Raw genomic sequence first — 15,721 nt, forward strand, 5'->3', positions numbered from 1 at the left:
GAAGAGAAAACAAAAATGGAAATAATGATATTCAATTTATTAAGTGTTTTACTTTGTATGAGAAGAGCCATAGTGGGCTAAATATAATTAATATTTCTGTGCCCTAATATTACAATATCAGAGAGATTTGAAATGAAAAGATCAGTGGTCTCAGCTCAGCTGCTTCTAGGAGGAGAATCCTGCATCATTCCAGGAAGGCTGGGTATCTTCCTTTTCCAAGTATTTTATGGATCTTCTTTTTAGCTCTGCTGGGCTAAAAAAAAACAGACTTTAACTGTGCCGAAAGAGAGAGGAGGGGGAGGGAATACTGTTAACCGTTCAAGAATACTGAATTTTATTTCCTGGGCTTTAAATGAATATACTTTTGAAAAGAATGGAGCACTGACCTGCCAAAAAGGAGCTGGGGATACTGATGTATACCAAGCTGTACATGAGCCAGCCATATGCCCTTGTAGCCCAGAAAGCCAACCATATCCTATTTTTTATCCAGGCCAGTTGCACATGTATTTTTGGTCTGGATTCTAGTGTAAAAAATTTAATTTTCAAATATTTTCTCATGGTGAAGTTCACTGTTAGTTTTTCTTCCCCATAGGCCTCTCCCTGACTAATAGACCTTGGCTTTCAGTTGCTGATTTTGTAAATCTAACGTTGCACATCTCACCAATCCCTTCTTTGTGTTTCTAAAATTCTGACTTGTTTAAAATAGTTTTTTTCAAGGGCTACATCTGCATCAAAGTACCAGAACCTTGTCTTCATTTTCTTTTTCCTGAAAAAACTATTTGCTTTCCCCTGTAATTTCTCCAGTCATTCCTTCTTCCCATAAACTGATGTTTCATCTGATTTAGGTACGTGATGACTTTCACTAATCAAGATTTATAGACAGGCCAACTACAACAGAAAAATATGTCCCAAACTACAAGTGTAATCTATTAGTGGAACAGTATGCAAATAAACAGCCATGATTGTCACAGCTGTTTCACATTCCTGAGAAGAGGGCAATCTTATGTGAATAAGTCTATGCAAAGGAACTAGTTCAGCTAGCTTTAATATATTGCTATGTAAAAGAAACGAAACACCATCAAACAACTCAAGATCTCTGAAAGAATGTTAACCAGCAAGATTTTAAATGTTTTTCAACACAAATAAGGACAACTTCTGTGGGATAGACTATCTGTATAATAACTCCAAGGCTGTGAAATTAGTGAAAAAGTTATTAAAGCCATCATGAAACTATGATAATTACAGTGGTTTTGCATCCATCTAGTTACTTTTACAGTGAAGGCAATCTTTAAAGATATTCAAATCATGTACAGGGATCATTTCATGCACTGCTGAAAACCTTTGAAACAAAGGCATTGCTTAGCTGCACAGCATCCCAGTCTGATCTGTATGGGAAGTTCAGATTGACAAACTATAATTACCTGAGGTAGTCTGGCCAAGGTACTACTATTAACAGTCTTGCATATAGAAAGAGAGCCATGGGATCTTTAACAATAACCATAGGGTGGCTGATGTCTTTGTTTTACATCTCATCTCTCTTTCAGAGTGTTCTTGTACCTCCACTGAAACAGCAGAAATTTAACATACTTTGCCTGGAGTCCTACCTGTCTCTTGTTTTTAGGTCCCTATTGTACAACACTGGAAGAGTGATATTTTTGCAGCCTAGAAAATAATAGACATTGCAGGCTGATCCCTTAGCTGTGCTCATACACACACATGCACACATATACACAAACAAAAGAAAAACAAAAAAATAATTTAAAAAAGCCCTCAACAAAATAAAGCAAGAAATTTGTCAGCGAGGGTCCTGGAAATGCAGAATCCAGTCTTGCTGGAAAGGTCATGTCTGTATCTAGCACTCAAAGGTGTACCAAGGGTGTACTAGTGTAGGAGCTGCCTTGTTTTCTGAAGGACAGTGTAATTCTCTTGGACCTGATAGTGTGAATGGCTCTTAAATGGTTTCAGACAATATGTGACTCATTTAGCAAAATCAGGCTTTTCAAGTTGTTCCAGTACTCTGACTTGTGCTGGCTAGAGCTGCATTGGGGGTGCTGTTGCAGGCAGTTTGGTGGGGAAGGCAGAAATGAGCAAAAAAGAAGCACATGCAGTGCTTCTGCCAGTTGCATCTGCGTAGGAACTCCTTCCCCAGTGTCCATTTAGTGCTGCCAAGTGTCATCCCTGGCATACCTTTAAATGCAGTGCATTTCTGTTGTAAGCATAGCTTCTTTGATTTTGGGGATATTAATTATAAACATGTATTGTTTCGAAATATACTTTGACTGATTTGCATAGGTAATTTTCATTTTGGTTTGTGCTGGGTAGACTTCGTTAGCTGAATCCAATGCACAGCCATTCTAATTCAGCAGCTAATCACCTGGGTCAGTGAAGATACAAAATAAATACACTATGAAAACAAAATAGCTTTAGCATATTAGGTCTTAACTGCCTCTAGGGTTTTACATGCTTTTCTAAATTGAAATTTCATACGCAGAGAATACCTCCAATAGCACAGTGGCTTCTTAATCCCGTGCTTTTGTGATAAGTTCCTTTCAAGAGAAGAAAATGTAAACTTAATTGCTTAAACTCTGAAAAATGCTTTTCTTTGAACTCAATGAAGCACAAAGATGAATAGTTTATTACTAAAGGGAATTTAGCTCTATTTATGACTGCTTGTACTGTGAAATTGGTTGTTTGTGATATCTGAAGACTTGCTTTCTTTTCAGGGATATTGTATTGTGGCTGAGACTATACTGTAACGCCACACTGTAAGAAAACTGCACTCTGTAGGGCAACTTGTTTCTATACTTTGTAAATATGGACCTTCAGCAATTTTAGGGTTCAAAGTAGTGATCTTTTTATAAGTCACTGCAATATACCCAACACTGATGGACTTAAAAACGATCATTCTGTATTCTAGATTAATCACATGTTATATTGATGCTACCACTACCTCATTTAAGTCTCCAATAATGCTGGACTGTCTTTGAAAAACAGTCCAGAATATAATTATAATGAAATCAATTCAGTGTGATGAAAAAATACATTCTGACTAAAATACTTCATAGTACTTAAAAGTGTTTTTACTTGTGGTCATTTTTACACAGCAAAAATGTAGCCCAACAGTTGGAACATGCCCATGAACTTCCCAACTGATCTGAAAGTTTTGATTTTCACATGCAATCTAGTAAAATATTGTTTCAGATGTAGTGGAATAAACCAAATAATTTAGGTATGTCATCTTAACAAATAGAAACAACATCTGAAAGAAACAACATCAGAAAAAAAAAAAAGCTTCATTTTCTCTTTTAGAATGGCTAAAGAGGTAAGGAAAGAAGCAGAAGTAATCATGAAGTTTATTAGATATATTAAAACTTGAAGAATTGCAGCTGTTCTTTGAGATGCTGATAAGATGTTGTGTATAGCATTGTGTATTCCTCTGGTCAGCTTTTTGTGAAGCCAGCTTTCAAATTGGCCTGAATACAGGAAGAGATTATGAGCTTCCTTTGCCCAAAGAGATGTAAAGCCTGATCTGTTGAGTCCTCACAAGAAAGAAGGAATAACTTTTGCAACATCTTTCCAATAGAGCTGTATGGCGTTCAGAGGTATTGGAGGAGGTAAGAAAGAAGACACTTTCTAAGATAGCGTTTGATAGCCTGATAAGTAGGATTATATGAAAGGAATAAACCCACTAAAATTGCAGAGCCAGTAGACTTAGATGTAGGAGGCACATTCCAGGTCTCTGTTCTTGAAAACAGATGGGTTTCAGCAAATATCTCAGTAAATTAGGAAAAAAAAAAAAAAGAAAAAAAAAAGAGGGGATGTTAAAAATATATATTTTAGGTAATATGTATCCAGCTTTTTTTCTTGTTTTGCAGGAAGTCTGTTTCAATAATGTATATCAAAAGAAGTGAAAATTTGGTTTATATTTATTGCTTCCAGAGGAAAAACTAGAATGAAAATCAAAAAGAAAGAACACATTTTAAAAAAGGCATGGTTCAATTACTATGCAAGGAACCTGAACATCTTGGTGCCTTTTTTTCCTACAGAACATCATATCAACAGTTGTGATTGCTGTAGTGCTGCATTTTTATGGAAGACTAATACATTAGACTTCATACAAGACCAGTGACTATGGAGATCATGCTGACGTTATTTTGATACAAGTTTATTAACATATTTGATATGTTAACACAACTGCCTGCTGTATTGTATGGGCCACCAGCCATCAACTCATTGTTAACTTATTACATTTGAATTAAGCAACAGCTTTTCTAGCACATGAAAGTGATGGAGCAGCAAAACTGCTTTCAGAGATGCAGAGGACCATATGTTTCTTGGTGTATTTATGCTTGCTGGGTTTTATTTTCACCCTGTGTCTTGACTTTGGCTAGCAACTGGCTTACTTTACCTCTGGGAAGATAGATCACATTGCCAGTGCTACTCTGACTGGATTAATCCTAACCGTGTGCTGTTGTGTGCATGTACGTAGTGTTTTGACTCAGACTGTGCAAAGCAGGCTCACAGCTGTCTGCAGTATATTATATAATTATAAACATTATCAGTACCTCTGTAATACTTACAGTACTCCTCCTCTATGCATGGAGGTGGAATTTAAAGGCATAAAACCAGCACTTGAATAAAGTCATTCACAACATTTTTGGGAAAGCCTAAGCAAACTGAATTGCCTTGGTATGTGAGGTATTTTATGATGAAGGAGTTAAATGACATTGACTGTAGTATACACAGTTCACATAGAACTCTGATAAGGATATTTTTGCCAAAGCGTCCTACTTGTCTGATGGAAAACAGAGTATTTAGAAAGATCAGGCTGTTTCCCAGGTGAAAATGCTTGAAAAGTTCTTAGTTTGCCACACAGAAACATTGAAAAGTCACATTTTTGTATGTTAGAACTTTGAATTTCACTTTTATTCTTCAGTTGGGAAATTGCCAAGAACAGCACAAAAGGAATTTCAGATCAAGTCATTGATTTACACAAGAATCTTTCCATTGCTTCAATATAGCTTTACTTCTTGCAAAAAATATTTTATAATATAGCTTTCCAATCAGATATACAAAAGCAACTGGGAGGATGTAGGTGGATGTGTAAAAAATTCAGAGTATGACTAACTTCTCATTCATGCCTATATGCAAATGGAAGGATGCACTATATCCAACTACATGTATCTTTCTCCTGTATCTAGGAGCACTCAGTATTTTCTGTTGATTCTAGGTGAAAGTTTCGTTGATAAATTTGCTTATGCAACTAGGAGGATAAGAATAAATGGGTTTGCAGATTATATACAGGAGACAAAACAAACAAACAAACAAAGAAACAAAAAACCCACAGCGTTTCAGTTTAGGATAAGTGCAAACTAATGCGCAAATGCTGAAACAGACTCAGAACAGTTTCTCCTCAGTATAACAGGAAATTAATGCAAATCATTATTGTACTAATGTGACAAGGAAGATAAATATGAAGTAAGATGTATGTATACTCCACCCACCATAGAATGTGCATTCTAGGGTGGAAAATACATTTCCAGAAAGTGAGTTTGTCAAGAGAAGAGCACTGACAAAGTCTAAAAAATCAGAAAATCTAGATAACCCAATTGTGAGGAAATCTTGAGTAAACTTTAGAGCTGAAAACAGAAATTATCACAGATTTGAAATAAAATCTTCCATGGAGAACACGAGAACAACTTTTTCTCCTAGTACATGGTAAAAAGAAAAAGTGCAGAGGCTCATAACTACAGCAAGATTGATTAAGGTGAGATATTATGGAAAGTTCCATAATATTTTATTATCTTATAATTGCCTTTTTGTTTTCAAGCTGTTCTATTGCAAATGGTTTGCAACAATGTGCTGAATTTGTCTTTTGTATTTTCCTTCGTATTCTGAATAATTTATAAAAAATAACTAGAAATTAAAGACAGATTTTTCACTTTGGTAAATCTAGCAGTCTGTATAAACAAAACTTTAGAAATCATTAAACAAATTCAAAAGGTAACAGAGAAACTTCTAAGCAGAAAATTAAAGCAAATTAATCGAGTAAATTACTTCGTGTGAATAATTCACTTCAGCTTTATTTCAAAAATTTGCTTATTATTGATCATTAATTAGAAGAATGGTGCTATATGCAAACTTAATTGCATTTATTCTAAGTACAGATATTTTCTCAGTGCTTTAAAAATATGCATCCTTCAATGTACTTCTGAACAGTTAGTTTGCACATTGATAAGTGTTAATGCCGTGCTAAAACTTATGTGATATCATTCTGTGAATGCTAGAGAACTAAGGGTAAGTAAACATGATTAACTGCAGACTGTGATGCTAAACATATTCAATTATTCAAGTGAATGTTCCTCTCCCTTTCAGCTAATGAGAAATTTATGGATTAGCCTTTTCTGCCATCCCTGGTGGATATTCCTTCCTATTGTTAAGAAATGAGCGATAATGTAATGAGATGCTCACTTGATTACTATCAATAAGACTTCAAATGGTAATTTTATGAAGCAGCAGCTAAATTTATCCCAGGTGTAACATCAAGAAAATCGATAACATAGCAGCAATGAATATTGTGCTAGAAAACTGATTACGTAGATCACTGCAACATATTTGTATGATAACTTTGACTTAAATGATTTCTTAAATTACAAAACATCGTTTTTTTTTTCTAATGACATTGAGTCATTATTTATTTAAAGTCTTTGTGTTTATTTAAAGTCTTTGTCTGGGAGAAGGGCCAGTCTGTGGAGAATCAGCAGAAAACCTTGCTGACCTTATTAAGGTGCTGCCTGGGCTTCCCATTCAAAGATGTATATAACTAAGGGCTGAAAAGCAAGCCATGGGTGCGCTCTACATGTCTGTCAACTTCCACAGACAAGCTTTTCCACTAGGAGAGCTTAATGTGGTCCCTTAGGAGAAGCTGGAGTATCTGGGAGACACAGGTGAGCTAGGATAGGGCTGCAGTGCCCTTGCAGACTACAACTTCCAACAGTCAACTGAAAGAGGAAGGATCCCTGCTGTGGACTAGGGCTGTAAAGGGAGTGTGCTGACAAATAAACTAGATATGTGATTATTGGGCAGCGCTTGAGCCCACAGTAGTTCTTCAAGGGCAGACATACTCATGTTTATTGAGCTTACCGCAGATATTGAACTATTCCATCTCCTGGAGCTGCTCCTGTGATTACTTTTGCACAAGCTTTCAGAATGGATCTTAGACTGAGATCCCCTGCTGTCCTCAGCAGACCTAAGAGTGATTTAGGATGCACTCAGCAAACCTGATCTGGATCCAGAAGAGGAACCCAGCTCACCAGGTGTTCTTGCTGAGATATCCAATAACTAGCCAAACATCTCAAGGCAAAGCATCTCTTTGGAAACAAAGTATCTCAATAGACAGCTTTACTTAATAAGAAAGGTTTATTTTAAAGCCTCATTCTCTTTTTTAGGATCATAAAAAACTAGAACTGCATGCTCTCTCTATTGATATGAAATGAATCTATCATGAACTTATTGCTCATTTTCAAATGAATATTTTCTATTACAAAAAGCATTAGTCTCGAGATGACTGGCAATCATTCGAGCTTTTGGAACAGAAAGCCCTAGCACAGGCTTATAGAAAATTCAGCGAGAGCCTTGTGCAGGAGTTCCCTTCCGCACAATGAGATTTCTCTAAATTATGCTATCTACTTCAAGAGTAATTGCAATAAATTTGATATGACCAGCAAACATAAAGTATGCCAGGATATCACAGTTCATTACAATAGGATCTCCATTGTGGACTAATAATAAATAGTAATGCTCAGATAACAGCCAAGAAAATGTAACTTCTGAGCGTTGAAAGAACATAAATAAGGCTCTGAACTCATTGGATCCTGTTCTGAATAGAATAAATGGATGCCCTGTGGACTTCTATCGAAGTGATGGATGAGGGTTTTTCTTTTTTGACTACTGAAAATGCAAGGAACTAAAAAATGTACCCAAACCCCAGACTTTTAATCCTCCTCTTGCATTTGTAGCAGATCTCTACTCCAATGAGTGATTGAGGACTGTGAACACAGAATGTGAAGGACAAGCGCTCCAGCAGGAATATTTCAGATGTAGTGGTACCTCGGGCACTTAAAGGAATATGGTCAAATAATGTCTGCTGTGGGTTTTGCTTCACTTTACGTTTCCATGTTTCTAAAAATCATGTTTTCTAGGAAATACAAGCATATTCTTTTGTTCTTGAAGTGTCCTCTCTTTTGGAAAGATTTGACTTTTTCCCTTCATTTTCTTTTTTTTTTTTTTTAAGCACAATTCAATTTAGTATGCTTTTTTTTTTTTTTTTTTTTTTTTTTTTTGCAGTACTGATCCTGTCAATCAACAGCTAGCTGTTATATGCACTTTTTAATACTATTTTATGCTCTTTCAAGCAGCTCTGTCTAAGCATATTGAAACATATTTCAGCTGCAGCACACTACAGTATTTTAATCTTTCTGTGATGGCAGTGGATGCACAGAGAACTCTACTTATTTTTAGATTATAACTGAAAAATTTAAAGCATTGACAGATTATTATTGTGAACTCATGAAGGAGAAAATTAAAAGTTCAAGGGACAAACTCAGTGCTAATCTAAAACTACCACTACATGTGGAGATAATAAACATCCATAAGTTGTAAAATTTGTCCAAATATCATCCATGAATTGACAGTGTGTGTGGATAATTTTGTGATAACATTTTTATTGTCACTCAGGCTGAAGCAGAAGTAATCAAATCTCATTTGTCAAGGCTAGCTTATTATTTTAGCCATGTGAAGGGATCATTTCTTTCCAAAGCCACAAAGGAAGAAAATCTGCAACAAGGCAAGTATACAGAAGGCTTTTGATCTTGTGAAGTATATGATGTAGGGCAGAGACAAGAGTGTTGACTGATGAATAGTATGACTCATCATGGATTAATAAAACCAACCAAACAAAAAACCCACCATCTTTTACTTTATGTTGTATCTACAGAATTTTATAGTTCCTTACAATGTTGGAAGCCTTTATTTATTTGTTACAATGTTTTCTTGCAAAAATATTCCACATGCATTGCTCTAGCATGCAATAAGCAATATTTACAATGGGAGTATTTTTTCTATGCTTAACTTCAAACTATTCAGTTGTGGACATTATACGTAACAGATAAATCACATATGATTTAAACTTATGTTAAAGTCTCTCACCTGCTTTTGAGAGACGCAATGGCTTAGTGCTAGAAAATAATTTCTTTTGTAGACACTCAGCAGAATCCAGGGAGGGTTGTTTTGATTTTGTTTGTGAAGCAGTTGTTAAAATTATCATGTTCTTTCTCTCACATCTGAAATAATAACATCTATTTTACTTTTAGAAGATAAATGCTGACTGTGCAAGGAGATGAATGAAATACCTCTTGTCTAGCCTCCCAGTGCTGATCTCTGGACAGCAGGCCTGTTGATTTCAGAGCTGACATGCATGATATTTGATCAAACTCTTGCTCTATGTTGTTCGGGTGTTAATGATAATTTTCTTTTTATTTGGACAAAAAGACTTTAATATCCAAAGTAGACTACTAGGATTACTTGGATTATCTCCTGGATTGCATAATCTGTAAAACAGAAACAGCTGATATCTGTAACAAGTACATAGATTTTTCTGAACTTGAGATTGTTTTCTTCCATTTTGATAATTTGTTTTTTCAGGAGATAATAATTCTTGGGGGGGGGGAAAAAAAAAAAAGTGAATTTTCCATGCAACTATCTCATCTGCATTTTCATCTGCTTACAGGCTAAGTATTGGGTAAAATTGTTCATAAACATTTTGTCTAATTTTGTATATACCAGGCCATGACCTGGTTATTGAACTATGTTGCGTCACTCATGAATTGTTTCTGGTGTTAGAAGAGTAAATAGTTGCAGTCTGTAAGGAAGCTTCCTACTTACTATTGTCTTGGATAAAATTCAATACGTGAGGCAGTGCTTATGGGTTTGTGGTTACTCATACAGGAAGTGTAGTATTAAGACCCTACTCACCATTTTAGAAATACTCAATGCCAGAATGGAGTGTATAATTCATGGTAAAAGTTCATCTGTTCCCTTATACAAACACAACACTTTTTACGGTTCTCCTTGATAATTTGTTCCTAAACCTTACAGTAAGACAAGGACTTCTGAAGAACATGATCATTGCTTTTGCTTTGGAAGTCCTTCTGCCCTAGTCTGGATTTTAGCCAGGATATTATATAAGTCTATCAGGCAGGTGAACAACTTTTCCACACTACTGCCAGGCTTAGACGCCTTCAGCCTGGTTTGGAGTTCATCTCTGCCTTCATTCTGAAAGTTATTACCTCCATGGGTCTGCTACCACTAATTAACCAGTTACTGCTTGATTAGTTTCAGTCAAATTAAGTCAGGCTAGCAAAGACCCTATCACTAAAATTGTTTCACCTGCATTTGGTCCTCATCAGCTAAAAGTGGAATAGAGAAAGTATCATCTGGTGCACCTGAGAGATACCCACCCTTTGTGGGAAGTGAGATGATGAAAAGTTGTAAGGAGGACTGGGAACAGGACCAGAACCTGAAACTGTGAGATTCCAGGTCTGTATGGAAACTGTTAAATCATGGCCTGAACCTCTGATTGCTCACCTGAGGTAAGTACTGAGTCAGCCATGGGAACACAGATGAAGGCAATTCAGCTGTGTGACCAGAGCCTGGCTCTACCTCTCCTACACATTTAGGGCTGACTGCATTGAGGAAGAATCTTTTTCTGAAGATCATTCACTTTAGAGTTTTTCTGTGAGCCTAGGAAGGTGGGTGAGCATTTTATTTATTTTTGATTATCTCTTTCCCCTGTGATAACCTTTCTAGTTATACGATCTGTAGATATTAACCTAATTGTGCCACTCTGTATATTTGTTGATCATACGTAAGTTCTCAGTGCTCACTGAGCATATAACAGCAACCTCATATTTAAAATGACATAGTTTGTGTTCTAGGTAGATCTTAAAGATGTTTGTCTGGCAGTCAAAAGTGAGAGGATCATGTCAGAGGCATCTAGTCTGGAATTCATCAAAGGCAGGAACGTGAATTTGATAAGGAATTTTGTGTTAATACTTGAGAGCATCAACCTGCTTTCAGGCTGAAGGCATTAAGGGCATTTTGCTAGTTGCTGTAGTATAGATGCAGGCCCAGGGTAGTTCTCACGTGTCCCAGAAATGTGGCTGAGTTGCTCTGGCTTTCTTCAGAAAAACTATTACTGCACAGTCTGAAATAGGCAGCTTGCAGTTATCCATTTATGTTCCTATGATGGACATTGTTTGGAATTTTGTGGGTGTTACATTTTTCTTTCCTTTTTAATGCTTTTCATCCATTTTCTACCTCCTTTTCCATAAGAATATTGATTAATGTGAAACTAAAATTATTTCATTTGATACTCATGCTTCTCAGAAAAGCAGCCTTTGAGGTTAGGGCTTTCTTATCACTTAAAGTCACAGAGTAATGTTCAAATAAAACTAAGGCATACATATATTTCATAAAAGTTTTTTCCTTTTTGTTCTCTGAAGGAGAGGCAGTCATACCCATGACTTCAGATTTGTTTTCAAAACTTAGTAATAGTTCTTAGTAAAGAGAACCAAAGCTGCATCAAATTGCATTCTGACCTCAAGGTATTATCCTCAAACTGTAATTCAAGGTGCTTCCCCTCATTAGCTTAATGAATGCTGCAGCAGTTTGTCTTGGTTGACTTTTTCCATGAATAATTGTAAGCCCTTTGTTGCCATGACTTGATATAATTTTATGCCCTATCTCTTAATGATTCACAGGCAATTTGTTAATCTGAAACTTTATTTTCTCTGAAACATTTCTGTCCACAGTGATTATTTCCATTACTGCACCAAACTGATTGAGAACTTTGGCACTTGCCTGTGAACCATTGCTCTATTTCTGTCAGAACAGATGCTAGGGAAATTTGCTTCTTTACTCTCCTGACACATTTTGATTAGAAATTTTGATCATATCCTTACTATGTGAAGAGGGGCTTTGATATAAATTAATTTACATTGATATACAGGTACTTTTCTATTATCTTTCTGATCTACTACAGGTATAGATGCCAACTCAATCATATTGGCAGCTGCTTGTCCTATACAAAGCATTTGTGCTGACTCCTGCTGTTACACCTTCTAGGATTTAAGTCATTGGATGAGTTGCTGAATAAGATAGTCTACAGCTCATCTAAAAATAATAATTAGTAAAAAAAATTAAAACAATTCTTTTTCTCTCTGGGTAGATCAATTCTCCTTTTTTGGCTGATAGATCTTATGTGGATTTCCAGAGATTACAAAGCTTGAGTCTCAATAATTATCCTATAACACTGTGGAGTTAAATGCTAAATAACAGGTTGAAATTTTTAGTTCAAGTGTTACTCAGGCACATACATATGCATTTGTGAACAAGAATTAGCATTTTAGTTCAGATTAGGTGTGGGCTTTGCCTCTGTGGGTTGCTTTGCACTACAGAGTAAGCAAACTGGATTTTATTCAGACCCACACAAACCAGGCATGGTTATTGTACTCCATTCAGCTTCATGTGCCTACCTATACTGGTCATCTGCTAACATGAACTGTTTGGCTTTCAGCCTGTGAGATCAGGGGAAGCCCAATCCTGACCTGGATGTATCTTGTCAGCACCACTGTACAAGCATCATGCTTGGCTCTATGGATGACCAGTTGTCGTGCTGCACTGCCTCCTGTTGGAGCAGTAAGGCATAACCAGCAAGTCTGAAGATCAGAGAACTGTGCATCTCTTTACCTTTTTTTCTTTTTTATTTTTAAATGCCAGTCCTGAATGCCTGGGTGATGTTGTTAATAGTACTGATGCCAGTGAAAATTAATGACCCTTCTGTTAGTGTGCACTTCACAGACTTGTGACGATGGAGCGTAAGGACAGTGAAGAGCTGTTCCAATTGAACCTCAGTGTTTTTGTGTGCTTAAAAACATCAGTAATGTATTTTACTGTAAGTTGCTTGAGATTCCCAGCAAGAAAGGGAACATGGTTGGAGACTGAGCAACACTTAAAAATATGTTTACAAGTAAACATAACCCAGAAAGAGCAGATCATAAACAGTACTTGGTTTTACCTGCACGCAAGCATGCAGACACCAGTGACTGTGGGTGTAACTGAAGACTGATTTAGTGCCAACTACATAGTACAAATTGAGTGAAAATAGAGATGCATGTTTGTACTCTTTGCTTGCAGAAGCAAATTCTGGAATTTAAATGCTTTTGTGGCTCTATCTCTACTATGTTGTAATTTTTCTTGATGATAGCTGTGGGGTGGTGATGAATAATATCTTAAACTGAAAGCATGAGCCTATTTATGGACCATACTAATTCATGTGGAAGGCTTATTGATTCCTTCTTTTTTTTTTTTTTTTTTTTTTTTTAATATATATACACATTGCAAGGAAATCATATTGGTTTAGTACTGTGGAACACATGGGCTGGATGCTGCCATCAGCCTCTGTGTGAAATGAGTTCTTTTGGTTTTAGGAGAACATTTTTTCTTATGCTTGTAGATTTAAAGTGGTTCATTTTAACGCTAGAAAACATGATGTTGATTTTTGTAATCTCCTATGTATTAAATCGACAGTACAATGGCTAATGTTCTAGATGTATGTTTAAAAAAAAAAGGAAAAAAAAAAAAAGAAAAATCTTCACTTTTTTTTTTTTTTACTGTTTCCAAATACCTCCTTATTCAATATACCCTAATATAAATGGTGCGTTACTTAATTTTATTGGTTTCCATGGGATTTTCTGTCTCTGTCGGATTGGCACCAGTGTTGAATCTGGCCAAGTCTTTCTTATGGCTGAGCTAAAGAGGTACTCGTGTTAATGTTTAGCATAAGAAAAAAAAAAAAAACATTGCGAGAGATAAAATATTGTTTGCTTGCTTTATTATTATTGATAGCAGCTTGCAGATTGCACCTCTGTGTAATAACCAGCACCTAAAAGATTAAGCAATTACAAACAAGCATTCACACAAAGTTATCAACTTAAAAGGTGTGTGCACATACAAAAATCAATATTTTATAGAAATAAGTTCATTTTACAGATCATCATATGATTTTTCCTATGCAAAATATTTATAAACAAATCAGTGATTTTTAAAATCAGTTCAATATGGATTACAGAAAAACTAACAAGGTTTGATCAAATCAATAAGATTCTCATTAATACTACCCTCAGATTGGAAATGCTTGCTGTTAATACAAAATAATATGCTTTGTCTGCAGTGAAATTTGTCATATCATTTTACGTTTTATATATCGCTTCCCAGTCAGCAGCTTCTGATCCACTAATGTGAAACTTTCACAGATCTTCCATATAGTAATAACCATTTACAGGAGTAAGATTTTATTTTTTTTTTTATTTTTTATTATTTTTTAAAATTAAGATTGTCTTACATAACACCATGTAAAATGTGCAAATTGTGAAAATGTGGCTAAGTTTCTCTTATGGTTGGATAAGCTTATGGCTACGGGCTTTTTTTTGTGGGTGAAGGTGAGGTTTTTTTGTATTATATGTGATTTTTTTACTGGAAGTGTATAAACATGTTATTCTAACTTCAAATTTTGATGCTCAAAAAGGTAGCTTCACAAGAACTGCCAGTTTCAAAGAGAAAGGGCAAGTGTTACTCAATTATATTCTGTCTGAGTAACAATGAGAACTATTCCAACCTTGTAGCTTAGATTTTCTACTGGGTGTATACTGAGTGCAAATCATACCCATAGCTGAAGCATCTGGAATTCTGCTCTCTGCTTTAATAGAACAAAGCTTCTGGGTACAGTGAACAGAGTAAACAACTGGGGAACCTCAAAGATATTTGAGAATTGAATAACTAGGTATACATATACTAATTTACATTCATGTGTCTTAAATCAGAGTGTTTTAAGTTGGCTGTTCATAATTGGTTCAGGAAAGAGCATGAACTATCCTCAATATGGTATTAATTTATTTTCAACAATGCAAGTAGATGACTTACAAATAAGTCATCATATAAGTGTTAAACCATGTGTGTGTGTGTGTGGCCAAATTATGTGCCTCTGTGAGAGAATGGAGGCTATATCCAAAAGGGAAAGCTAGTTAGAGTTATACTGCATGTTTCTCAGATCATTACTGATCTATGGCTCAACTTTCATATGAACAAAAGCATTGTTAAGCCAGTTAAAGTTCAAGGAGGACTACAAAACCCATTATGGTCTGCAGTTAAATACTTCAGGTGGGTGGTTGTCTCTTTGTGCTCTGTGCTGCTGCAGTGCCTTTCTGCCATTATTTCACTTACTAAATGAGAAGTACCCTTGTTAAAACAACTTATACTTTGGCTAAAATTAGGAGACAGGGAAAAAACCACACTGGTCTGATCCTATAAGGATCGTTGTCTCATGGGAACTACATGAAAGTACTTTAATTTTCATAACGCTGAGCAGTTTGGCATCTAGTTCACATCTAAACCCTACTTGTCTGTATCAGGGAGACTTTTTATGTCCTTGATCTACTTTAAGGGCATAAAATGCAGTGATGTCTGCCTCTTTCTTTTACAGTACTTTCATTTTAGTACTTAATCCTTGGTGAATACTGGAGATGATGTCCTTGGCCTTTAAACACATACTACAGATATCAAAGGCATTTGTTAAGGGAAAATATGTGAGTCTAGAATAAACTGT

Source organism: Tetrao urogallus (genome assembly GCF_951394365.1).
Source record: "Tetrao urogallus genome assembly, chromosome: 1".
NCBI classification, from domain to species: domain Eukaryota; kingdom Metazoa; phylum Chordata; class Aves; order Galliformes; family Phasianidae; genus Tetrao; species Tetrao urogallus.